The 19,219-nt window shown below is 43.2% G+C and overlaps 1 protein-coding gene across 3 annotated transcripts in view; it reads right to left on the bottom strand.

The window, feature by feature from the left end:
- The window catches only part of DTWD2 (DTW motif tRNA-uridine aminocarboxypropyltransferase 2), a 191,227-nt gene that overhangs the window by 54,751 nt on the left and 117,257 nt on the right, over positions 1-19,219 (bottom strand). The gene's annotated exons all lie outside the window — the stretch shown is intronic.

The following is a 19,219-nucleotide window of genomic DNA, read 5'->3' as shown; positions in this document are numbered from 1 at the left end:
AGGAAACTATTTACAAGCCTGTGCCCTCCTTCTTTGTCTTCTTCTTTCTGTAGTACATGCCAATTATATGGTAACTCACTGGGATCACTTTCAATTAAACCATTGTTTAAAATTTCCTACTGCCTGACTACATTTAGTGAATAAATTATGATGTCACTAAGGCAGAAGGAAAGTTAAAAACTGCAGTAGCAGTGTAACAAATACTGCCATTTGTTAGATAAACCCAGCATATGCTACTACTCCACTTTCTATGGCTGCATCATACCTGATAACTAGGAATTCAAACAATCAGTTTTAATTTGTATTGGCGCTGGTAGAAAAAAAATTCCCTGACACCAGGTGACACGCTGGAGTGGTGGATTAATCTGAAATCTTCAATTTGTTTGTTATCCATCTGTGAGGTCCCCATATGCCTTTACTGATTACTTGGAAGCCTTATATAAAGAACTTAGGGAAGGTGGGAGGTCTGCTGCTGCTAGGTGGCTATCCCTTGTTCCCTTGAACAAATAGAGTTCATAGGAACTGCGAACGGTTTCAGTTGGTGTGACAGACCCGGGCCTTATATTGAGAATATCGTGCCAACCCGGTCTGTCCTCAGTGGGCCAATTGAACAACCATGGCCCACTCTGTTATTAAATGCCGCCCGGTGGCCAGATCTGTTATTACTGTGGTGTCCAGAGAGGGAGGGGAGAGGCAGCTCACAGGAAGTGTGAATCAGCTGTGGACCCTGTGACATCAAAAAGTAGTGGAACGGGTTAAAAAAAGGAGGGTCAGGACCTTATCTAAAATCAGTAGGGGGTCTCTCCCTGTTTGCTAACTATTGTTCTAGCAAGTCTGCAACACAGTCTGAATGGCACCATCACAGCAAGGGGTGACCACTGATGTCATGCACTATTTCCACCCCGGTTACCACCCAAACTCTTCACACCACCAATCACAAGAGGACAGTGAGTGGGGGGGGGGGGTGGTGAGAAGGGACCAAAAAGGAGCTGTCTGGGGGATGGGGGTTGTTGTTGGAGAATCTGGAGACAGCAAGGACCTGTTAGAGAGCAACCGTATTCTCGCAGGGCCTTAAAGGAATGCTTGAGGCAGGAGCTTCTTGACAGAGATCGGACAGTGTACCTCTAGGACTGATTCTGTTACCACTCCATCGGGAGACACTCGCAGATTCTGGGGAATTGGTGAGCCTACATCCGTAGGGAGACTGATACCCAGGGTCCCACCAAGCTGGTGGAGAGTTGGCCGAGCGGCTGGGATCAGCAAGATACACAGACCCACCTTAAGGATCAGAAACCCTGGCCCACTTGGATTGTCAGCTGTGGATTTTATTACCAGGAGTTTGGGCCTGCTAGGACTCTGTGCTTGGAGGTAACCTGCTGGGGATTTTGTTGGGGAGTTTTACTTGCACTGGTGATTTTCTGACACTTGATATATTTGGCGGGGGGAACAAGTTTCTCCTTGGGGAGCACTGTTGTATTTTACTAAGTGTGTGCACTTTGTTTAATAAAAGGGATTATTATTTCTTTCCTGTCTCCTTACCTGTGTGACCTGTGAACCTAGAGGACCGGGTATCTAGAGAGCTTTGGTAATAACCCCGGTGTCCTCACAATTTTGGTGGCAAGCAGTGGGGTCACACAGTCCCAACGTTTGGGTAGAGCGCAGGGACTCGTATCCAGATACGGTCAGGCTCTGTAAGGACACAAGGCAACAGTCTGTCAGCACCAGGGTTAGTAAAAAAACAAAAACAAAAAAAAAACAAAAAAAAAAACCCTAGCTAGGAAGTCAGCAGGAATGGCCACAGAAGCAGAGCAGATCAGCTTAAAAGCCACAGAGAGATTCTATATGAAAGCAAGGAAACAACACTTGCAGGGGTTCTGCAGAACCAAAGGGGTGGACTTTGATGACACAGACGTGCGTGAAGTTCTGGTGGCCAAACTAATGGAATGGGAAAAGGCCCACCCTGAGGAGATGGAAGAGTCAGAGGTGGAAGAGGAGGAGGCCAAAGACCAGCCACAGAGACCCCCTAGTGGGACACAACCCAGACCACCGTCCGGCACTCCAGCAGTGCTGCAAGATTGGCTGACAGCACTGGGGGAAAGGGCAACCCTGCATGAAAGGGCAGCCGTACTCCAAGCAATGTTGGGGGTAGCATATGAGGTACCCCAGATTCAGAGAGTAGAAGGTCGGGGAGAGGCCCGGTTGAGACCTCAGCTGGGATATAGTGGAGTCCCAATTTTTAAAGAGGCAGACACAGACATTGATACCCATCTCCAGGTTTTTGAAAACTTGATGGGAGTCCATGGGATTGAGGAGGAAGAGTGGTCCAAATATCTGGGACCCAGCCTGACTGGGAGAGCGCTGGAAGCTTACCAGGCTCTAAGCCCTCACGAATGTGGGGATTATGGTACAGTGAAAAAGGCACTGATGGTAAAATTCCAGTTAAATGCAGAGACCTACAGATACAAGTTCAGGACTTTGAATAAAGGAGGGTCACAGTCGCACCAGGAATTTGCCAGCCAGCTACAGAGGGCCTGCGAGAAATGGATGGAAGGGAAAGGGGCCCGCTCCGCTAAGCAAATTAAAGAGCTCATTATGCTGGAGCAGCTGACTCTAAAAATGGCCCCAGAGATCCGGGAATGGCTGGCGGACAGAAAACCTGAGACCCTGGAGGAGGCAGCAGGGCTAGCTGATGAGTATGTGGTGAGTCGACCAAGATGGGGAGCCCCTAGTATGCCTAGTCAAGCAGCTGCAGGGAGGGGGAGCCGAACAATTCCAGCAGGTCTAGTGACACCGGGAGCCCCCTTTATTAGAGAGAACTCTGCCCGGAATCCAAGAGATGAACCAGCCCGATCCAGACCCTGGGACCTGAATCCAAAGAGGTGCTTTCGGTGCAACCAGGTGGGGCACTTCCAGAGAGATTGCCCCCGTACCAGAAGTCCGATCCCAGGAGCCAGAGCTGCACCAGTGGCCGCTGTACAGTATGCCCCAGGAGATTTTGAAATCGGCATTGAGGCCGAGCCACCCTGTCCTGATGTGCCAGAGGCAAGGGACGGGGTGTATGTGGTGAACCTGATTTTGGGGAAGGGGAGGCAGAGCCCTAGGAATATGCAGGGTCATCTACAGGACGTGTGGGTGGGGGACTGCAAGGTCCAGGGGTTGAGAGACTCAGGAGCATCCCTGACCCTGGTGGAGCCTGATATAATTAAAAGATCCCAAGTTATGGAGGGACAGCAGGTCCGGATTTCCACGGTGGGGGGCCATCTTGCAGATATTCAGGTGGCCCGGGTACATTTGGATTGGGGGGCGGGATTTGGAATGGTGGAGGTGGGCATTCTGGATGGACTACCAGCAAAAGTGATTTTGGGGAATGATTTGGGCCAGGGATTGGTCACTCACTTTGTGCAAGCTGTGACCCGCAGCCAGAGCCGAGCACAAGCCACAGCAGCACAAGAAGCCGCAACGCCAAGGAGACCACCAAGATTAACCCCGGCAACCAGAACCAAGGAGCCAGAGGCAGCACCGTTGGTGAGTAACCCAGAAATATCTGATGTTGTACCAGAAATTGATTTGGGGGAGGAGGACAGAAGGGAATTTAGGAAGGCCCAACAGACTGACCCATCCCTAGCCAAACTGAGGAGTGCAGCAGACGCTGGGGGAGGGGAAGTGGCAGGCAGTAAAGTAGTGTGGGACAAAGGACTGTTATATAGGGTAGTCACCCCCACCCTAGATCAAGACCCAGGGACAGAAGTGAAGCAGTTGGTAGTACCATGGGCTTACCGGACCCATTTATTAGCGCTGGCCCATGACATTCCAGCAGCGGGGCACTTTGGGACCAGAAAAACGTTGGCCCGGTTGTTGCGGACTTTTTTCTGGCCTCAAGTCACCCAGGATGTGAAACGTTACAAAGCCTCCTGTGACACCTGTCAGAGAATAGGGAGAGCCCCTAAGAAAGTTCCACTACAATCCCTGCCTATAATTGAGGAGCCCTTTGCCCGGGTGGCTATAGCTATCGTAGGTCCATTGGCCATCCCCAGTTACACCGGAAAAAGATTCATCCTCACCCTGGTGGACTTTGCCACCAGATACCCAGAGGCAGTAGCCCTGTCGTCCATAGACGCAGAGCATGTGGCCCAGGCTCTGGTGGACATTTTCAGCCGGGTAGGATATCCCAGGGAAGTGGTTACTGACCAGGGGACCCAATTCCAAGGGGACCTAGTCCAGACCCTATGGGAAAAGTGGGGCATTAAGCCCCTACGAACCACCCCGTACCATCCCCAGACCAATGGGTTATGTGAGAGTTTCAATGGAACGCTGAAACACCTCCTGAAGGCATATGTACAGTCTGAAGGGAGAGACTGGGACAGGGCCCTGCAGCAGCTCCTGTTTGCATACAGGGAAGTACCCCAGGAGTCCACCGGATACTCTCCTTTCGAACTTCTGTATGGCCGGAGGGTACGAGGCCCCCTAGACCTGGTTAGAGAGAGCTGGGAAGGAACATTCCAGGCCAATGAGCAGCCTATCCTTAAATATGTAGAGAAGATGAGGGAGAGGATGAAGAGAGTAGCGCAGCTGGCGCAAGGCCATTTAAAAGGAGCCCAGGCAAGACAAAAACAGTGGTACGATGCCCACGCTCAGGATAGGAAGCTGAACGCAGGACAGAAGGTGATGGTGCTAATCCCAATGAGACGGAATAAACTTCAAGCCACCTGGGATGGCCCATACAAAGTGGTGAGGCAGGTAGGGCCGGTTAACTATGTAGTAGCGCTGGATGATGAGGAAACCTGGCTGAAAACCTTCCACATCAATCGACTAAAAGGTTATGTGGAACGGCAAGTGGCAGCAATGGTGGTGTGTTGTCCCCCCATGGGTCCCACAGAGGTAGACCCCCTACTGGAGATGATAGGGGAGGTGAGAGAGGAAAAGGGGGTGGAGACAGTGACAGTGGGGACGCAGCTAGGAGAGGGACAGAGGCAGGAAATGAGGGAGGTACTGGAGAAGGAGCAGGCCCAATTTACCTGTAAGCCCGGTCGTACCCACCTAGCCACCCACCATGTAGACACGGGGGAGGAGAAGCCCATAAGGCAGGTAGCATACCGCATGACCCCCGCTGTACTGGCCCAAGTACGGAAGGAGATAGAGGAAATGCTGGCCTTAGGAGTAATTAAGAAGTCAAATAGTCCATGGGCTGCAGGGGTGGTATTGGTCCCGAAGAAGGATGGGACCACCCGCTTCTGCGTGGACTACCGTAAACTAAATGAGGTCACCACCACTGATGCTTATCCCATGGCCCGAATAGATGAGCTACTAGACAGGCTAGGGGCAGCCAAGTTTGTGTCAACTTTGGATCTGAGTAAGGGCTATTGGCAAATTCCCCTCACCCCCGAGGCTCAGGAGCGGTCAGCCTTTATAACCCCACTGGGATTGTTTGAATGTACGACAATGCCGTTTGGGATGAAAAATGCTCCAGCCACATTCCAACGGATGGTTGATGACCTGTTGGGGGGGTGTCAGGAATTTGCCCAGGCTTACTTAGATGACATTGCCATCTTCAGCCAGACGTGGGAGGATCACTTAGTGCAGGTGTCAGAGGTCCTGAGGAGAATCAGGCAGGCAGGGTTGACCATTCGCCCAGACAAATGCTTCATGGGCATGGCAGAAGTGCAATACTTGGGGCACCGTGTTGGTGGGGGAATCATACGACCTGAACCGGCAAAAGTAGAAGCCATTGTTCAGTGGCCCCGACCCACCAACCAAAAGCAAGTACGAGCGTTCCTCGGGATCGCAGGGTACTACAGAAAATTTGTGCCGCAGTATAGCACTGTTGCCAAGCCCCTGACTGACTTGACAAAGAAAAAATACTCTAGACGTATAGAATGGACCCCAGAGTGCGAGGGAGCCTTTGACGCTCTGAAGGCAGCATTGACCCAGTCCCCAGTGTTAGCAGCCCCAGACTTCAAGAAACGATTTCTGGTACAGACAGATGCTTCAGGGTGTGGACTCGGTGCTGTGCTCAGCCAAGTGGGGGAGGATGGGCATGAGCACCCAGTAGTTTATTTATCCCGAAAGCTGGTGGATAGAGAGGTAGCCTATGCCACCATTGAAAAAGAATGCCTGGCCATAGTGTGGGCCCTAAAGAAATTACAACCCTACATTTATGGGCAAGAGTTCACAGTAATTACAGACCACAACCCCCTTTACTGGTTACAAAGATCTGCTGGGGAAAATGGGAGGTTATTACGGTGGAGTTTAGCATTACAAGGTTATAACTTTACTATCTCGCACAAAAAGGGAAAAGACCACTCAAATGCGGACGGACTCTCCAGAAGAGAGGAGGAGAACCCTTCATTAAGGAACCCACCGTGCCAAGGAGAACATCTGGAGCCCGACCACCAGACTCCAACTGTCCCCTTGATTTAATAAGGGGGAGGTATGTGACAGACCCGGGCCTTATATTGAGAATATCGTGCCAACCCGGTCTGTCCTCAGTGGGCCAATTGAACAACCATGGCCCACTCTGTTATTAAATGCCGCCCGGTGGCCAGATCTGTTATTACTGTGGTGTCCAGAGAGGGAGGGGAGAGGCAGCTCACAGGAAGTGTGAATCAGCTGTGGACCCTGTGACATCAAAAAGTAGTGGAACGGGTTAAAAAAAGGAGGGTCAGGACCTTATCTAAAATCAGTAGGGGGTCTCTCCCTGTTTGCTAACTATTGTTCTAGCAAGTCTGCAACACAGTCTGAATGGCACCATCACAGCAAGGGGTGACCACTGATGTCATGCACTATTTCCACCCCGGTTACCACCCAAACTCTTCACACCACCAATCACAAGAGGACAGTGAGTGGGGGGGGGGTGGTGAGAAGGGACCAAAAAGGAGCTGTCTGGGGGATGGGGGTTGTTGTTGGAGAATCTGGAGACAGCAAGGACCTGTTAGAGAGCAACCGTATTCTCGCAGGGCCTTAAAGGAATGCTTGAGGCAGGAGATTCTTGACAGAGATCGGACAGTGTACCTCTAGGACTGATTCTGTTACCACTCCATCGGGAGACACTCGCAGATTCTGGGGAATTGGTGAGCCTACATCCGTAGGGAGACTGATACCCAGGGTCCCACCAAGCTGGTGGAGAGTTGGCCGAGCGGCTGGGATCAGCAAGATACACAGACCCACCTTAAGGATCAGAAACCCTGGCCCACTTGGATTGTCAGCTGTGGATTTTATTACCAGGAGTTTGGGCCTGCTAGGACTCTGTGCTTGGAGGTAACCTGCTGGGGATTTTGTTGGGGAGTTTTACTTGCACTGGTGATTTTCTGACACTTGATATATTTGGCGGGGGGAACAAGTTTCTCCTTGGGGAGCACTGTTGTATTTTACTAAGTGTGTGCACTTTGTTTAATAAAAGGGATTATTATTTCTTTCCTGTCTCCTTACCTGTGTGACCTGTGAACCTAGAGGACCGGGTATCTAGAGAGCTTTGGTAATAACCCCGGTGTCCTCACAGTTGGGTCTTAGGGCTAGATTTACTAACCTGCGGGTTTGAAAAAGTGGGGATGTTGCCTATAGCAACCAATCAGATTCTAGCTGTCATTTTGTAGAAGGTACTAAATAAATGAAAGCTAGAATCTGATTGGTTGCTATAGGCAACATCTCCACTTTTTCAAACCCGCAGCTTAGTAAATAAAGCCCTTAGTGTCCAATTAATAATACAGGAGGTAGAAATTGGGGGCTGAACCTAGCTAAAAAAGGTGAAGGTGTGAGGAAACCCAAAGGAATCTTCAGAGCTCTGATCAACTGGTAAAACCAAATTCCGGAGAGTATATACCAATATCATTTTCTAGACTTAATCTCATCCCATTTTATGGATAATCTTTAAGAGGAGGAATGGAGGAGAAAATGCAAAAGGAAGGTATAATCCCGTTCATTGGAATGATACTGCGACCATCCTCCATGCCCCTGAAGGACCACAATGTAGACGTGAACCTTGAGGTCTGAGCATGAGTCGGAACTGCAAAAAGGTCTACCTGTGGATTTCCATAGGCCTGAACAATTTTCTGAAAGATCTTGACTGTCAGAGAGGCAGAACTCAGAAATAGTCTGTGATGAGACAAGACATACACCAACTTTTTCTATTCTCCTGGTAAGTACTCAGCTGTTAATTGAATGTTGACAATGCCCACTTCCAGAACTCTAAGGCATCTCTGCAAAGGTTTCTGGACTCCATGTCCCCTGTTAAGTGTATGTAAGACACAGTTGTTATGTTGTCCGATGTGATGTGTGCTGACCAAGGACATTTCAATCTGAGAAACCTTCCTCTGAGAAATTGTGACTCCCTGTAGTAAAGTGGACAATGAAGGAAGCCGGAGGACAAGACTAGGTACTTCCCTGCTAACTGGTCTAGACCTCAAAGAGTAACCTGAGGGATGTAGCGAAAGCGTCTGACCACCAGCTTGACACACTTCAACTTTGGGGAACCGATAGAGAGAGGGAAGTAGTGTCCAGGACATACCCTAGAAATATAATGGACAGGGATGGCGTTAGGATGGACTTATCTCTTTTTATGTGAACTCTAGGATTTGTAGTAGGAAGATAGTTAGGTCACTGTGAGTACATCAGCAGTGATGGTCTGGCTGGACTGATAGGATATAATCTAAGTATATTTGACAGAGTACACCTCTTTGCTGGAGGTAAGAGGTGAATACCTGCATTACTTATGTGAAAACATAAGAGACAATTGACAAACAAAAAAACAATAATGTCCATTGGTATGTCTGGCCCGGTCACCTGAATTCTAGGAACAGTCTGTGGTTGGGTAAACAGAAATGTTATGCAATGCAACTTTCAGGACCTCCTTATGGACTTTAGCATGGCCTTTTTAGAAGCCATTAGGCTTCTAAAGGGTCAATGTCTGGGGCTACTAAGGCAGGAGTATCTGGGAGACTGGTGTATATTGGAGGACTAGGTTCTACTCCCATGTATGGGTGGTACAGAGGTACAGTGTATGCAGAGCATTTGGTGAGCATTTCTGACTCCCAGGCCAGCAACTGACTGAGGGAATGTACACCATCCTCCTCCTGAGAGAAGTAGCTATCATTTCCCTCTTGACTGGGACCCAATGGAGAAATTGGAGGATGGACCTGACTAGCTCCTTTCTGGCTGCCACAACTGGGCAACTGTATCAAGCCCCCAGAGGGCAAATTCAGCATGCCTATTATTGGCCGTACCAGGAATGTATTTTTGTTTCCCTTTTCTTATTGGATCCTACATTTGGTGCCTCGTTAATATGCTCTGGTTTTTGCCAGAGGTAATAGAGAAGTAATATGCTATTTCTTGCTGTGACTGGCTGAGTCAGATGAAAGTGAGGACTCCAGGGGTCCCTGCTGCTATCTACTTGGTTTATAAATAGAGGAAGCATCGTCTGAGGAAGAGGAACCTCCCTTTTATGGTGATGTGCGTGTTACATCTTTAAATATCTTCACAGAAGCGGGTAGAGGAGAAAAAATGTTATCATCAGTGGCAGCTACTAGCATAATACTGACATAGTGTCATTCATCTTTCCTTTGATATTGGTAGCTGGTTCAGTTGATCACATGACCCTGTGCTTAGAGCTCTGTGACACATAAGATTGATTGGTGTTGATTGATTGGAGTTGACCTTCCACAGCTGCGCGGTTGACATAATTATTTATTCACAGCAGCTAAAGTGGAAGTGTCGCCCAAATAATTAACAAGTACCCTTTCAGAATAATCGGTACGTGTAATTTAGCCATTGGTGTGGGCTGATGATCTTCTGGCACTAATCTCAGCATGGTGGCTTAGTGGTTAGCACTTCTGCCTCACTGCACTGGGGTCATGAGTTTGATTCATGACCATGGCCTTATCTGTGTGGAGTTTGTATGTTCTCCTCGTGTTTGCATAGGCTTCCTCCGGGCGCTCTGGTTTCCTCCCACACTTCAAAAACATACTAGTAGGCTAATTGGTTGCTATTAAATTGACTTTAGTCTTTCTCGGTTTGTGTGTGGAATTTATACCGCAAGTTCCGATGGGGCAGGGACTGAGGTGAGTGAGTTCTCTGTGCAGTGATATATAAATAGATGATGATGACAAAAATCATAGCAAAAGTGCTGAAAGCTAGCAGACTTCTTAAAAATTTGTTGATGACACAAAGTTTCCTAGCACAGTGAGCATGCTCCTGACAACTTATTCCTGTTGAGAAGATGGCAAACTTCATGCAGTATTGGTAAAAAAATCTAAATATAGAAAGAAACTCTATAGCTATTACAGTAAATGTAAACATACATTTGTGGCCAAAAATATTGGCACCCTTGCACTCTTTTGAATTAACTGATGTGGAGCTGTAAATCTTGTCATTTGGCCGCCCCAACCCCTGATAGAAAATGCTGTGATCAATCGTGGTGAATTACTTCATTGAGTTCCTAGTGAAGATTAAGGAGCAAGGCTTGCTCACCTAAGGGTATGGGAGAACTACCCAAACATTATCAGAGATTAGGCAAGTATGATTTGGTTTCCACAATGCTTTCTCTGTTGATATTACAGAACATTTGCTTTTCAGGTCTCAATTTATTACTGTATATGCTTAAAATCAGAAAATGAAAAGAAACGCATGGACAAAATTAGTAACACAGACAGTGGCGCACGCAGGGGGGGGTTTCTGAGTCTCTAGAAAACCCCCTGCGCTAACTAAGTGGCCTCTGTCCTATACAGCAGCCGCGGCGCTGTCAAAGAAGCGTCCGCGGCGGTGCTGTATTGTATACAGCACCGCCGCAGACGCTTCTTAGACAGTACGCAGCAGCTCTCTCCGTTTTTTTTTTTTTTTTTTTTTGGGGTCGGCAGGGAGAAACCCCCTCCTCCCGACAATCCTTCGTGCGCCCCTGACAAACTACCCTTGCGCTATTGAAATTACTTGGTTTGATACTATAGCACAAGTCCTGCAAATTACATGCGTTCGCGGCGGTACTTAGGTATTTAGTTCTTCTGTTGTATGAATCTCTGATAATCACCAATTTCATAGAATAAATCACAAACTAAAATTTCAAAACAGCTGGTCTCACATTAGGTGGGCCCTTTAAGTAAATATAAATAAAAGATATTAGAGCTGAAGTTAAACATACACCAACAGAATTCTCTCTTAAAAATGCCTCATTAAAGCAATAGTATGCACCTGTGGTTCTGGTGGCCAATTATACTCCCAAATATAATTTACAATACCTTAGCGATGCAGCTTAGATGGCTCGGCTGGCAACCTTTATGTAACACAGTTCCCACAAACTCATTGAAATTGCTCACTAAGTGAATAGGTCAAAGCTGCACTAGCAACATATTGTATTATGCTCGCTACCTTCACTTCAAGATTGTAAGGCAGTCTCTGTAGTAAGTCATGCAATTTTAATGGGAAATACTGTAGCATACAAATGCAAAATGCTAGACATAATAGAAAATAACAAAAGTGGAACAAATGTCTAAATATCAAAATCATAAATCGAGAAAAATAAATAAAAAAACAATGCAAATGCAATGATTTTCTGCAAAAAGTAAGTTTCAGAATACATTGATATTATAAGAATTTGAATTCATAGAACATATAGATGCTATTGATTTACCAATTGGCTTCTTACAAGGCTAACAAATAATGTAGCAGCAAGTCACCAAGAGGTAATCATACATATGTACCTGCTTATATTAACAACCTGATGAATTGTACATTGGGCTTACTCATCTTTTAACTTTAGCTTGCCTTTAACAAGAAAACCTTTAAAAATAAAATTGCAAATAATCAACATGACTGGAAGGCATACAGCTAACTGTATGGAAGACACAATGCCTAAAATTCTCTAAGATCCTAAATGCTGTTGGAAGCCTTGAAAGCGAGCAGATGGGTGTGGCAGTTACCCGGAGTCGGCTACCGAGTTTCAAGTCACATCAGGGGAGGAGTGAAAGGAGAAAGTGTAGTGTGCTCTCTTCTCCGTGCTCTATATAGGCTCTGGCTGTAAAGGAAAGTACATAGGTGTGAGAGGTCTGTAGGAGGCATGTGGAGAGTTATGATGGGCATGAAAGGGGTGGCTAATGGGCTGGTGAGAGGTCTGAAGGCATGTGGGGAAGGCTGAGGGCCACGTGGGACTGTCTATTAGGCATGTAAGGGGCATGTGGAGGTTTCAGCGGCATGTTAGCCTTTCATGACATTTTTATCCCCACTTTAACAGTTCCCTAAAGAGCATTTGTGGATGCGGTAGCAGGGTGGCTATTATAGTCATAAATATATATAATAGTCATTTGAACCCTCCACCATAGAAAGGTAAGAGATGTGCTTATTTGATTATTGTGAATTGTCACTTTGGCAAAGTCACTGCCTCTAGGATGTGCTAGACCCATCCTTTCTGCGGAACAGAGTATTCCTCTCTAGATTTCTCTGGGTGCACACCGCTATGGGTATGACCCACTTTTCAGTTGCTACAGGTGAGACAGAAAAAGAGGACATAGTCAAAAAGTGTAAAACCCCTTTAAGTATTTCCTTTATCATAATAATGATGGCACCTAAAATTCATTAGAAATAGGACAACAAATATGTGCGCTTGGTTATATACAGTATGTTATACAAATGTATAAGTTGGCTTTACTTTCACTGTAATATCCTAGAAATACACATTTAATCATGGGCATATGTTATTTTCCACAGACAATGTTATTTCTGTTCATATTCGTCATTATTAACATAAGTGATAGACACCATATGCAACGGATGCAGTCACATGAATAAATAATGTTTGTGATCCGCTGTTGGAATACTCTGCTATAGTCTTTTGAAAATAAGAAAAATGTATTTAATTCTTGCTGACAGATTTCTGTCTTAGTATATTTGGTCCCATGTGAGTTCCAAACTTCCAAATCATAATCAGGCCAATATCTGCAAGCAGCTCTGCAGAATGTATGATATTTATTTTCATAGTTTTAAAAAAAAAAAAAAAAAGCGTAATATCAGTTTACAAACAAATGCAATTTTTGTACACAGGACAGAAAAGATAAATTTATTGACACCAAGGATATAAAAAAACAATAAATTGATATATGTGAGTATACACAGTGATCGAAGTGGACTGGTATACGATGAACTGCCATGCCGTCACTTATCCTATTGCCTTTATTATAAAACTATTAAATTCCATTCACTTACATTTCCATATCGCCACTTGATTACCACTGCGTATACATTCACATATTAGCAGTATGTTATTTAAGGTGAGCATTGGGATCAATTACCTCTGCCTGCTCTATTTTCTTAGTACGGTGCACATCTGGTCAGTAAATTTTACCAAATACTAAAAGTTGTTACTGGATGAATAAGGCACATACTAAGGAGCTGATTTATTAAGGGGTGAAAAGCCATATTGTGTGCCATAGCTTCCCCATGCCTTTGCTTCGGGAAGACTATTTAACAACTATCAAGGTGGTACACGCATGCGCATATCTTCAGAGACTGGCCTGGCAAAGCGGTAGTTAGCCATTATCACCAGGACAACTGGGTATTGCTCAGCTGCCACTGTGATTTTTTTTTTATAAATTGTGGCGATAAGAGATTTCTTTGTATCGTCTTGATAAGCAGAAATACAAAATCAACCATATCATCGGAGAAAGGGCCAAATAATAAATAATCCCCCAGGTGCCAAATGCATTCCATTTCTGCTTTCAGTAACCTTCTCAGGTCTCCCAAGTGTTTGATACCTCATGAAAACTATGCTGTGGAACTAACAGTCCCAGCATCCAAGGACATGCAGTTTCAACTATTGAGCAGCAACAGGTTCCCTGTCTACCAATAGGTTTTAGTGATGTTTTCTGTTATCAGTACATGTGGTTAAGTCACTTTATCCTATTTCATTTTATATTTTCCAGCCTTAACTTTCCAACCATTTATATGAAATACCATATGGACAAATTGCTACTAACACAAAAAAAAGTATTCCTAGACCTAGATAAATTGAAAGATCATGAAGGATGGACCTACTTAGTCTGTTTGAAAGGAGAATTCCGCCCAATTAGTTCTGGTTGAAATTGAGATATGTTAAATAAGAAATAGACAAGAATCACTTACTAGCTGGTGCGTCCCATGACACCTCTAATGGTCAGATCAGGAGACCCTCTTTCCTACTCAGAGCATGCTATTTTTTTTTATTTTTTTACATTGCTAGTGACTACATTTAATTATTTAGCAAATCTCATCTAATTCTATTAAAAACCTAAGCATTCCCTTAATAAGAGAGAAGAGTGCAGTGCTGGTCCACTGGAGTCTTCAAGCTTAAAGTTTTCTCCTAATGTGCATTTGTCTAATATTTTACATTCTCTTTAGCAATAAACTATGAAATGCATCCATTTGCTGAACAGACTCTATCTCTGTTTCACAAGGGAGCAAAATCTAACCAGAAAGAGTGCATTTATATTAAATATAATTTCTCCTTTATTACAGTAAAGAGAGACTGTTAATGGAAATGTACTAAAAAATGTATGATCGAGAATTTAGCATCGTCTAGGATTATAAACCATAGAGCAGTTTCATTTTGAAACACAATAAAAATAAATAAAAAAGTGCTGTAAGCAAACACATCAATATTTAGACCTTACAAGCTACTCAAACCATTGGAGTGAATAATACCATAAACAAATTCAGCCTCATAGGAAAGACACCAACCTGACAATCTGTTTTCAAAACAAGAAATCATTTCAGAATAGAAATAAAAGTTAGCATTGCAGAATTCAGAAAATATTATTATATATTTCTCATTCTTGAAAAAATCCAACACTATGATCAAAACAGAACTATCAGAAAACTATACACTATGATATGTAAAACTTGAGATAAAATAATTTGCTATTTATTTCATTTAAAATATGAAATTAGTTGACTTTTGAGGAAAATAAATTACAAACTTCCTTTACATTTCCTTTTACACAGTATATTAACTATAAACTACTAAGCACTCCTAACTGACATGCAGTTGTGAAAAACGCTGCTTAACCATTGTGTAAATTTGAACCAGAAAAGTGATTTGATCTCAGTCTAAGTCAGTGGGCGAAGTGAAAATTAAGAAGTGGAGGTATGGAAAATGTAAGTGAAAAGAATTTGAAACAGAATTGTTTTAAAATGAAGGTAATAGGAGAAGCCGTGTTATGAGATACCACGGTACACCAGCCCAATTCGACCCCTGGTCTAAGTACTAATAAAAGAAAAAGAGAACCTGATAAGAGTAATTGCTAAGAACAGCAGTCATTGTGGGGAAAAGTATGTGATGCTTTAGATTTTGTAATGGATGGCTCCTTAGCAGGAATGAGAAACCAAACTTCTCCTTTTCATCAATAACAAATGTTAAAGCTCATTTACTAAAGTGCAAACCTGCAGCACAACATTCTTTCGTGATGTCACATGTCTACTCCACGGGAGAGTGCGCGTATTTGCTAGGAAGATAATGTGTCTGCGGGGATGCAAAAGTTTGCACCCTATAAGGAGGGAAGTTGGGTGGATTGGGGGCGCTCCCTGCCAAGTTCAGAGACATGCGCAAATAATTCTACTTTTGTAACCACATGTAAAATCAAAAGTTTATTTTGCAGGACTAGATTATTTCACACTTGCCTACTCATCCGGAATGCCTAAGAGGCAAAACGTGTCATTAAATGCCGCCCACCTAGTGTAACGCTGCAAATTGCAACATTGGGCATGCTACGGTGATGCTACGTCGTCACCATGCCCCTTCCCACACTTTCACCCCAAACTCCCTCCTCTGGGATGTCATGGCGGGGAGAAACTATATATTGGCAAGTATGGATTATTATAGATGTGTGGATTATTTAATATAAGAGAGGGAACATTCAAAGGTGTTCTTCCTGCAAATGGACTTCAGAGGTGCTAAAGATCAGATGTCATTCCTATATTTCTAAAGGGACACAATTTGCAGTTCCAAGTTGCACTTCTGCGGAAAAAGGCATTTTTAGGTGCTCTTCAACAAATGTAATAAAAACATTAAAACATACAAAAGTGAAACATTAAAAATAGGCCCATCATTGTCTTGATTCAATTAAGACATAAATCAAGATAACCTAAACAGTATAATTAGGAGAAAACCAGAAACAGTAAAATAACTTAATAAAGAGGTGGTACTAAAGTGGACTTTGTTTGCCCCCCCCCCCATGTACATTTTCATGAGTATCTGCAAACCAGGTAATGATGCAGGCGCAGATTAACTTTAACAAATAAATACCTGCATCTCTAATCAGTAGTCATAGTAAACAAAATAATAGATATTGGAATAAAATATGGGTTATAAAGAAAATCAGCTGCTTGCCTGCAGGACTCTGTAGTCCTGATATTTGCCAAAGAGCACTAGCAAAAATGCAGCGCTAGTCCATATTTTATCCATGACACTTGTCCAATAAAGCAAACTAAATATGAGTCAAATGGTGCAGTAACATATTTTAACATTATACTTTAATAGTAACACAATGGTAATAAGATCAAAAAACCTTAAAATGTCAAAGGAATAACAATGGGACTATTCATAACTAGGTCACAAGGGCATAGCCTTTAAGCGATAATAAGCAGTACTCCATATAACCACAAAGGTATGATAGATAAACATAATAAGAAGTGTCTCCTTTCAGCTCACTGATACTGTGTGGAATTAAGAGTATGCTTTTCTGCAGATAAGCTTGTTGCTCCTGCTGAAAAGTGTGCAGCCATGTGTCAGTACACTAAGCATGTCTAGAGTTTAAAGAACAAGATTCCAATGGAGAAAGCATTTAATTGACTAACGCATTTCTTTGGTGAAAGTGATTTCATCAGAGATTGAATTTACAGGGTTGTATGTGACAATAGTAAAGAGGGTGTGTACACAACAAGCACTAAGTAGACAATTAAAGAAGCACAAATAAAGAAGCAGCATGGGAACGTGTTTCTATTTTTCTGCTAAAATGCTGATCAGTTTAGCCTCTTTTATGACTTAATCATGAGATTAAAACTGTATTGCTTGTCCAAAATGTTATCTGTACTGTTCCTGTTGTTTCCTCTTCAAATAAAAAAAAAAACTGTATTGCTGAGCTGTAGATCCTGCTAACCAAGCCTTCAAGGTATCCTAAGTAGATTTATACAGTTGACACACCATAAAATAACTTTAATCCTTTGAGTGTAATATGTTTATCCTGCTACACAAAAGAAAGAGAGTACATAAACAAAATAATACTTAAAATACAATATATCAAAGAGTGATTAAGGAATGAGCTTCGCCTTCTCCAATCTGATTGAACACCACATAGGCACTGGACGTATCCTGTAGCGTCTTGTATAGTAGACCACAGCAGACCTGTCTCTTATTTCAACAGCACACGTATCCTGAGATCCGTGCCTTGATGAATTTGGGAGTTTGCAAAGCCGAAATACGTGTGTTTACTATTAAATGCAGGTGGCGCTTGGAATGCGCGTCTTGACGAATCAGGAGCATTGTATTTTGGTCGACTAACAAAGTTACAATGTGATTTTTCACTCATCAGTATGTTATATTTTAATTCAGATAATTGCTATTCCTTTCTGACTAGTCCTGCTTTGAAATTAATAAACAGGGGACTTTTCAGTAGATCATTTATACTCTCACCAGACATTCCTTACTCATGGCAATATCTGCAGTCATGAAAAAATAATACTTTATACACAGAGCCATCCGAACATGCAGACACAATGAATTACCAATCCCCTTTTACACTATTAGAAGCTGTTTTTATGGTTTTAACGCATGAATTTAACCACCTAAGATTGTAATACAAACAGTTTGATATGCTGAAGTAATATACATCAATACTGTTATTGTGTACACAAATAACGTTATTTTTATTTTCAATCATTTAATTTACAATCATGGACTCACCAGAGTTGAATTAGGAATCCCTTGAGTGCCTTCTCCTAGGAGCGTATCAATGGAAATATATAACACCAAAATCATATTAAAAAATATATATATGAAAAGGTAAAAAAAAAAGTTGGACCCAGATGAGTTTGGGTATTGGTTACTGTGCTGGTAGGTTCCACCTCACTCTCTAGTCCAGTTTGAGGATTGGGTTGTACTCCTTTTCTCCCAGTCCAGTGCTTCTTGGCCTGTGTTACGAGTATCCAATGGTGGCCCTAATGTCCAGAGTACCTTGTGTCCTTTTTGTGAATCATGTTCTGCTATTTGCAGGTAACAGTTTAAAGCAGTTAACAATAACCCAAACACATGTCGTTGCTAGACTGTAGCTTCTTCTGTGGGTGAATGGGGTCTGCCCTTCCTTAAATTACCTCTAGCCGTTTCTCCAATTTTCTCTGCCTGTCTAACCAGAAATGACATCAGTGTATCACTTCCAAATTCTCCAAGGCACACAAAATAAACAAAAAAAATAACGAATGAAAAAAATGAACGCAAAAAATAAAATAAAAAGATAGATGGGTTTAAACCTGGTAGATGGGTGTTATGCATGGACACATGCTCATTTAGGCTTCTTGGTGCTGACCTTGTCTTGTAGGTGAACATTTACTTGACTGTGACTTGTGTTATGGTTGCCTTAACAGATTTCGCATGATATGTTAATTTTTATAGACTTACACTTGGAGCAACTGCAGTATCCATTTATTTTATTTTTCATTGTCCCTTTATGTGTATTATTTAAGAAGCTTGGCACTCATTTCAATGTTATAGTGTTGTTTAAGAACTTTCTTTAATTTGTGCTGTATTGTGTGATAAATCGTGCCATGCCTTTCTCTTCTCTTTTTCGCATGTCTCTAAATTTTGTTGGAAAGAGGTCTCATTCAGCATTTTCTACTATGTTTGCACTTTTGTCATTATCTTCTGATTTTAACTCTTTTTTTTTTGAATATTTGGTTAATAATTTTGCTTATTTTCTGCATGGTGTTGGGTCAATGCAGTTTCTCTTCATCCTTCTGTATTGGCTGTAAAGTATGTCCTTTAGTGACATCCCTTAGTCTTTGTGAGAAGGTCTCAATTTAGTTCCAACCCCTGTTCCTAGGATCTGTAGGAAGTAGTTCTATGTCTATATGTAGTTAATGACATTAACTAGAAACTTAATCTAGTTCTGTCCATGTAGGTATCTTCAGATATACGTCTTATAATTGGTAGACTTCATTTTTTGTGTATGATACTCAAACAGATTGAACAGAGATAATGTATACCAAATGTATCCCTCCT

The sequence above is a fragment of the Mixophyes fleayi genome, chromosome 1, assembly GCF_038048845.1.
Source record: "Mixophyes fleayi isolate aMixFle1 chromosome 1, aMixFle1.hap1, whole genome shotgun sequence".
Lineage (NCBI taxonomy): Eukaryota > Metazoa > Chordata > Amphibia > Anura > Limnodynastidae > Mixophyes > Mixophyes fleayi.
Note: the sequence above shows the minus strand (reverse complement) of the source record. Positions and strands in the feature narration are given on the sequence as shown.